The following is a 7,727-nucleotide window of genomic DNA, read 5'->3' as shown; positions in this document are numbered from 1 at the left end:
CTCACTGAAGATGCTTTCATTAAACTATACCTACACTTAAAAATTGGTTAAAGAAACAAAAATTAGAGTTGTTAATTGATAGTTGTGTCTTAAACAGTCTTTTGATTATTCTAACTGACATTTCTATTCTAAATTTGAGCATTGGGTCTGTGTTTTGTGCATGTTTCCTATTAAAAAAATAGGATTGTCATGAAGGTTATATTTCTCAAGCATATGATCTCTAAATAAAGAGCCTTTTAATGCTATCAATACTTTTTTTTAAACACACTACTGTTAATTCTAATAAACATAAGAGAAGAGGTTTTTCCCCTTAGCACTCTCGTGCCAATGTAGTACTGATTAGGGGAAGGTCCCGGCATTTTAGGGCAAGCATGGTGTGCTCCAACCTATCAGCATTGTCTCTGGCCTGAAATGTCCCACGTCGATATGGTATGGATTAGGGACATATCTCTATCAGATTTATGATGCAGGAAGTAAAAATCTATATAGCAAAGCATGTACCTTGTCGATTGACATTTCTTTGGAGCCATGAAGTTTCATGCAAATCTCTAGCACTTGTGCTACTCATTGACCAGGTTACACAAGCATCAAAATGTAGTTCACACATTTTGGTGCTTGTGAAGTTTCATGTAGATATTTGACACTTTGTTGCTTGTTGAGCAGGTTACACAAGCACCAAAATGTAGTTCACACATTTGGGCAAAAAACTTAGAGTTGTATTGTCCTTAGCTTGTGTTAGTGCTTTGTCAAAAATTTCCAAATTTGTGTGAAACCTGAAAGTGCTCAAAATATGAGAAGATTACGGGGACTAATTAATTTTCTCTATTTTCCCTTTTCTAGAGCATAAACTTTGTGGGGATGTACGCTTTGTCGTACGTGTCGAAGGTTGGGAACTTGCCTATGCACTGTATGCGAGCCTCAAAAGGCTGCAAACACACAACTAGAGAGTCCTAGCAAGCTCAAAGAACAAAGGTGTGTCACTCACCTCTCAATACTGCCGTCATAAAGGATCATGTGCTGCGAAGAAGAAGGAGCTGCCGCCGATGCCGTGCTCTACCGCTGATGTCGCCGCAATGCTCTCTCTCTCTCTCTCTCTCTCTCTCTCTCTCTCTCTCTCTCTCTCTCTCTCTCTCTCTCTCTCTCTCTCTCTCTCTCTCTCTCTAGCATACACACACACATTGAAGGAGAAGGAGATAGAGATGGAGCAAGAGCACTTATTAGCTTACACCTCAGAGAATGAGGATTTTTAGGTCAAATGGACCTTTTATAAGGGTTTGGCCCATTCACACATGGGCGTCCACAGTGGTCGATCGTTGCAAAACTGCTGTAAAAATAAGAAAAGTGGTGCGCCTCTCATCTGCGATCACCTACACACCTATTGGATCGACAAGGCCAGTCCATGATTCTACCAAATAAATAATACGGCGTCCATCATAGGTGATAGGGTGTCCGTGAGGGTTAACATGTCTCCCCTTCCTAATGTAGATTCCGTCCTCAGAAGCTATTGAGATGAAGCTCATTCATTGAGGTGGAAGAGCATTTGAGATGAATGTCCTTAGCTTTCTTTAGTCACTGCAAAATCAAACGAAATTGGCACAGTAATTGCATTCTCATATACAATAAATAGCATATGCAGTTGTAGGCAGACAAATTGATTGGTAACAGAATACTAAACAATTTATCAGTAATAAACATTAAACTATAATATAATCAAATGCATAAACAGTTGTAAAGGTCAAAAACTAAACAAGTATGGGGTCTCTAATTTAACGGTCAAAAGGCACTAGAGGTCAACTATTAATACCATTGGCAAGCTTCTCAATCTCCTCTGCTCAATTAAGTTGTTTAATCGCGAGAGCCAAATATTTCATGTCCGAGGACTGACTAGAGGATACCTAGAAGACCTTGTAGTTAAGCTGCAATAAAAGGAATTGCTCATGAAATTATCGCCTGACTTATTTTCTTTTCTTTGACCCCCCAAAGTCTTTTCACATTGATTCAATTTTGATGTGTGTGCTTATTTTGTATGCCCTGGGTTTTCTGCTTTTCAAGGAAAAGCACCCATGCTAGGAACCTCTAGGGCTCCAGTACCATAGGCCATACATGTGAGTGAAGTACCAAATCAAGCTGTGATATCTCTTTCCGCTTAAGATTTTACATTGTGGCACTTTGATTTTTTTTGTTTGTTCATTTCAGCATTTTAACTTATAACTTTGGGGGGTCATATAACATTGTTAACCTCCCCAAGCTCATCACACTAGTAAACTCCCTTTACAATACTAAGTTAAAGGTCAATAGGGACTAAGCCCAGTAGAAATCACTAGTACATTGCACACAATGCTGCCTAAATCAGATTAAGAACCTAAAGTAGCCATTGATTATTAGGAAGACATTCCCCATGGTATTGAGAGAAGATCTCTAACTCCTAACTTGCTCAAAGTAGCTTAATCATACTGCTTGATTCTGACACCTAGACAAGAGATTATGACAAAAAATTATATAGAATCTAATGTTTAATCTAAGAAATGTGTGGAATATCATGCTACCAATCACAATTAAAGCAGAAAAACATGGATTGCAAAAAGGACAAGCGGCAATGCTAATGGACAAGAAACATATGTTCATGTTGATGATTGCGCTTGATTCGAAGAGTGAACAAGAGAAAGACTCCATGAAGTTCAAAGTCCTAACATCTTGTACACACTAGAAAACACAAAGAATACCTCTAGGAATTACATCAGTGGGAAGAGGCACCAACCCTTATTGAACACAATCAAACAACATAAGGAATCATAACCTAATTATTTGCACTCTCCCTAGAGAGTCAAGGAGATACGATATTGTAGAGATTGGGGGGGAACCCTAAGGCTAAACCCCTCTCCTCGTCATCATCAAGAATAACGGTCATCATCCATGAGACCATATGTGTCATCTGTGTAATCATGTAACTCTTCATCATCATTAGAGGCACAAATGTTCACTAAGAATATCACTAAACGCCTATAATCATTTTGGTCAAGAGGGTAAGTTTGTGCAATCGGGGAGACGCCCTCTACTAAGTATGGATTAGTTGTGGTCAAGAGACAAATCAGTCATTCTAACTCCTCGAAATTCCTCTCACACGCTAGCGTATCTACCAAATCCCATCCACATGCAAGCACCGGGTAGTCTATGTGAAACACTTGTGCAAAGTAAAGAGGGTACCTCTCACCCAAGGTAGGAGTGAATGACTCTATCATACTAGCCATGTCTGTATACACAAATAGATGATGGTTAGAGTGAAAATATTATAAGGGTCGTGTCAAAAGGTCGTATCTTTGTGCATAATGTGTTTTTATGATTTTGTGTTATGTATAGAACTCGTAGGTTTTCAGATTTTTGTTTAGTGGCTCTTGCACTTTTTTTTTTTTTTGTGAGTATAAGGCTTTTTATATACATTCCCTAAGATTGGGAGATTGAGAGGTCAGGGAGGAAGGTTGAGCGGGTAGTGAGTCAATGATGACTGTCAGCAAACACTCTCCCCTTCTGTGGGTAGACATTAGGAAATTTCGGAGGTCATTTGGAGGGCCTTTTAAGAAAAATAGAAATTTGAATTTCTCTCTCTAGAAAATAAGTGTGGTAAAAGCAAATGTAAAGTTGGAATAACCATTCGAAAAGTGTACTTACAAGTAGATTCTTGCCACAGTGTCATAACAGCCGTGATTATTGAAGAATAAATCTTTTTCGGTTGCATTTAGTGAACGTCCTAGAATTGGAGGGAGTTTCATGTACATGGAGTGTATGAGTAAAGGAAATATCCTTCCAAACCTGCTCTCTCCTTACTCTCGCACTGTTTGTGCACTGACCTTAAAGAAATCCTCCCTTTCTTGCCCTGTTGCACACATGGCTTCTTCTTCCATCCTGACAAATGTCCTCCTTAAGAGACCCTTCTATCATCTACACATTAACCTGGATCCCCAATATACGCCACTGTGTAAGCGAGGCAAAACTAACATCAAAGTGACACCGCTCATGACAGAGAGACTTGGAGCAGAGGGAGCAAAACACTTAGATATTCGGACAAAAAGCTCACTCTATCCATTGAATCCCATGAAAAATGCTTTCCCAACATTTTCAAATCCCACTAACTTATTGAGCTTTGCTGGTAATGGAGAGAATGGATTGCTTGGCTACTGTAAAGCTCTAAACAACAAATCAGAAACTTATAAAGACATGGTGAAGCACCAAGAAAATGAGATTCAAAGACTTTCAAACTTGCATCATGAGGACCAAAAGACTTTAATGCACTGCACACAAGAATTACAGGTCTTGCGAACAAAGGTTCGGTTATTACAAAACAAAGAGACAATGTTAGGCACTCGTGTGCGAAAGAAGAAACTACCGAATCTTGAAACGTTGAACGTAGGCTCTGGTGGCCTTAAGAAAATAATCCAAGCATTGAGGTGAGCATTGTAAACTGTCTAATTAATATAAATTAATCTAAGTGTTTGTTTATGTTAGTTATGCTTTCTTTGTAGAGATTCCATCTATCCAGACAAAGAAAACATAGACCCGAAGGCCAATGTAGGAAAGCACTTAAAGCCATTGATAACTAGTGGTCTTGCAAAGGATATCATGCATGACAAAAAGTTTAAGGTTTTGCAACAAGATGTCGTTGACAGATTCATTTCAAAGAATGCAGTGCCTGCCAAGCATATAGAGGGTACATTGGACTCCCTTGGAGTTAGTAAAAGAGGTTACTCAGCTATTCAACAGTCTATCTCTTCCATGTTTGTGAAGAAGGGAATAAAGTCTAAGCTTTTACCAACAGCTGCAAGTGTTTGGAAGGAAAGACTACAGCTCAATAATGAACAGAAAAACTTCATTGGATATCCATTTCATATTCAAGATATTTATAGCTCACAGGGAACTACTGTCACTTATGATGAGTAAAAAAATATCTTCATAACCTCACTTTGTTGCAAACTAGAATGATAGAGTTCTACAATATCACATTCGAAGAGACAGGTGGCATTCTACATTTTGTTTTGAAGCTAGATGAGTGTGAGATTCTTAAAGAGAAGGAGCTAGAGCGAGTTACAATCACATTAATGAATAGGGCCCTTTCCAAATGTCCCATTGATGATCCTTCATACTTCAGTGTTCAATCAGAAACAAACATATGGTGGCTGGTACATTTAAGGTAATCCATTTATCTCCAATTTTGTAGCTCTAGCAAGCCCTCTATTGTACCTAAATTTTGGAATTAATTTTTGTATCTCATAAGGATTGATCTTGCAAGTAAAGAAATAATACCATGACATTTTATTTTGGGTGTTCCATCAAACCCCTATTCCAGATATCATTGATAGGCAAATGAATCGAGGAGAGGTATTGGCTGTAGATGGGAGAGGAGACTTTCAAGTTCAACGGCATCTTGCAGGTGACCTCAAAACACTGAAGTGTATGTATAATTGTGGAATGGGTGCCATGGCAAAGTCTCCATGCTTGTATTGCATGGAACCTGCAAAAGTGATGAACCCAAAGTGGTGGCAAAAGGCTCCTACTCGTCACAATCAAGACTCTAATTTTTGACCAGTTCTGAATATACCACTTGTTAATGTCCATATTTGTACAATGCATGCTCTCTGCCGAATTGTAGAGAAGTTTGTATATCTGTACATTGGATTTGCTTGGAAAATCAAAAAGTCATCTGAACGACAAGTCGCTCTAGAGACTTTGGAACTAGTTTTGTCAGATATTGGTCTACATGGGGGCAATGTGAAAATACAGCGGGACAAAAAAGGGTCAACCAATGAGAAAGATGTACCCTGCAAACCATCCATAGGTGGGGTCAAGGCATGCCGTTTTCTATCTAAACCTCAAGGTATGAAAGATGTGAAGCTAACAAAGCGAGGGAGAGTATATCACTCTACCTACATTAGCAAAGTTGAGTATATGCACTGGAAAAAACTTCATTTAGCAGTGAAAGACCAAGAGCCAACAACTCGCAATGCAAAGGGTGACGTGTGGCGTTCCATTGACATATTATTTCAAATGTGTGAGAATGATGATTGGTCGCAGGATAATCTCAGCAAGTTTAAATAGAACCTTCAGCTACTGAAAAAATCCTTCAAGACAGCATGGACTAACACTCAAATCACTCATTACATGGTAAATTCAAAGCACCTCATATAGTTTTAGTACTAAGTATGTGTTTAAATTTCTAAATAAATTTCTTCTTTTGCAACACATTATTTTTAATCATTTGCCATACTTCATCCAAAAGTATGGGAATCCAGGTATATGGAACACCCAGGGCCTGGAGAAGTCTCATTACATGGCTAGAAATGCCTACTTCAGATACACACAACATGGAGGCTCTCGAGATAAGGCAAACAGTCTAAAGGAGTTATTTCAGTGGTTTTATCGTAGAATCAATTATCGCATGCAACAAAAGCAAGTATTGGCCTCTTCAACAACCGTACAGGCAATCAGACATTTGCAAATTCAGAAAAGAAAGCGAGTAGACGCATTCAGGGATCTTTTATAAGATTTGTAAATAATCCATTTAAAAATATTAGAAATCCAAAGGACTCTTGAATCAGCTTGCACTCCCGATCATGTAAGCTGCACCAATGGGGCATGTACATAAGAGGAAGCTGATTATACTTCTTGTAAGACTGTCTTTTAGGATCACAGTCCTTTAAATGGACTACCACCATTTCACCAACAATAAACCTTCCCTCTTGAATGTGAAGATCAAACTTCTCTCGTTCCAGCTTCAAGTGTTCACTCTGTTCAGCTATGAACACATCAAGATTAAATGGAGCATTAAACATGCAGGAGACCAAATCAAACTTATCACCAGCCCCAGAAGTAACTGCAAAATCTAAAAGCCTTTCATCAATCATTGTAGGGTCTTCATAAATAACTGTCTCTTTTTTCTTTTGGATTGTTGCAATACATTGGGCACTCTGCAAAGTAGGTGTTGAAAAATCCACTTCTCTCTTCAATGAGTTGGTTACAATAAATTTTGCAGTAGAGGGGGACTCCAATTCTACAGATGGGTCAGTATCAGGCTCCTCCAAACCTACAGTTGGCTCCTCCAAACTACTGGCAAGCTCTGCAGCAGTTATATCAATGGGTTCTGTGAAGTCTACATTCCTCTTCATTGATGTTTTTAACAGCTCCGGCAGCCTTCTTGGAAAGTTTTCTTGGCCAACAATGCGCCTAGGATCAATTTTCTGCCTCTTCCTCCTATGTGATCTTGAACCTGCCATTTATTTCATAATCACAAATATAAGTTTCAATGAGTATATATAAAAAGAAGAGCACCAAATGATCATATAAGTTTTGAACAAACTATAATTAGGTATCCCACAATTGTTACCAACTAATCATGTAGTCAATAAAATAAGATGATTACTATGGATTAAATGCAAAACTAAGCAAAATTGGGTTATATATGTGAGGAGTAAAAGCCATACAAGTGGATCACGGTGCGAAGAGTACAGAAACAAATATCCATAGAACTATAGGCGCGCCGTGATCCACTTGGTTGGCTTTCAGAAAATAGAATAACTACAAATACATAAAAGCAATTGTACTTTCAGAAGATTGCTATGTACAAAGTCAAAAGAGGATCACGGCACGCGGAATATGTAAACTAACGTTAAAAACATTGTTGGGGCGCCGTGATCCACTTTGTAGGCTTTTATAAATTGAATTCCCGACATATAGTAATA

Source organism: Adiantum capillus-veneris, chromosome 3, assembly GCF_014529385.1.
Source record: "Adiantum capillus-veneris isolate H3 chromosome 3, ASM1452938v2, whole genome shotgun sequence".
Taxonomy (NCBI): domain Eukaryota; kingdom Viridiplantae; phylum Streptophyta; class Polypodiopsida; order Polypodiales; family Pteridaceae; genus Adiantum; species Adiantum capillus-veneris.
This window is presented reverse-complemented; position numbering follows the sequence as displayed.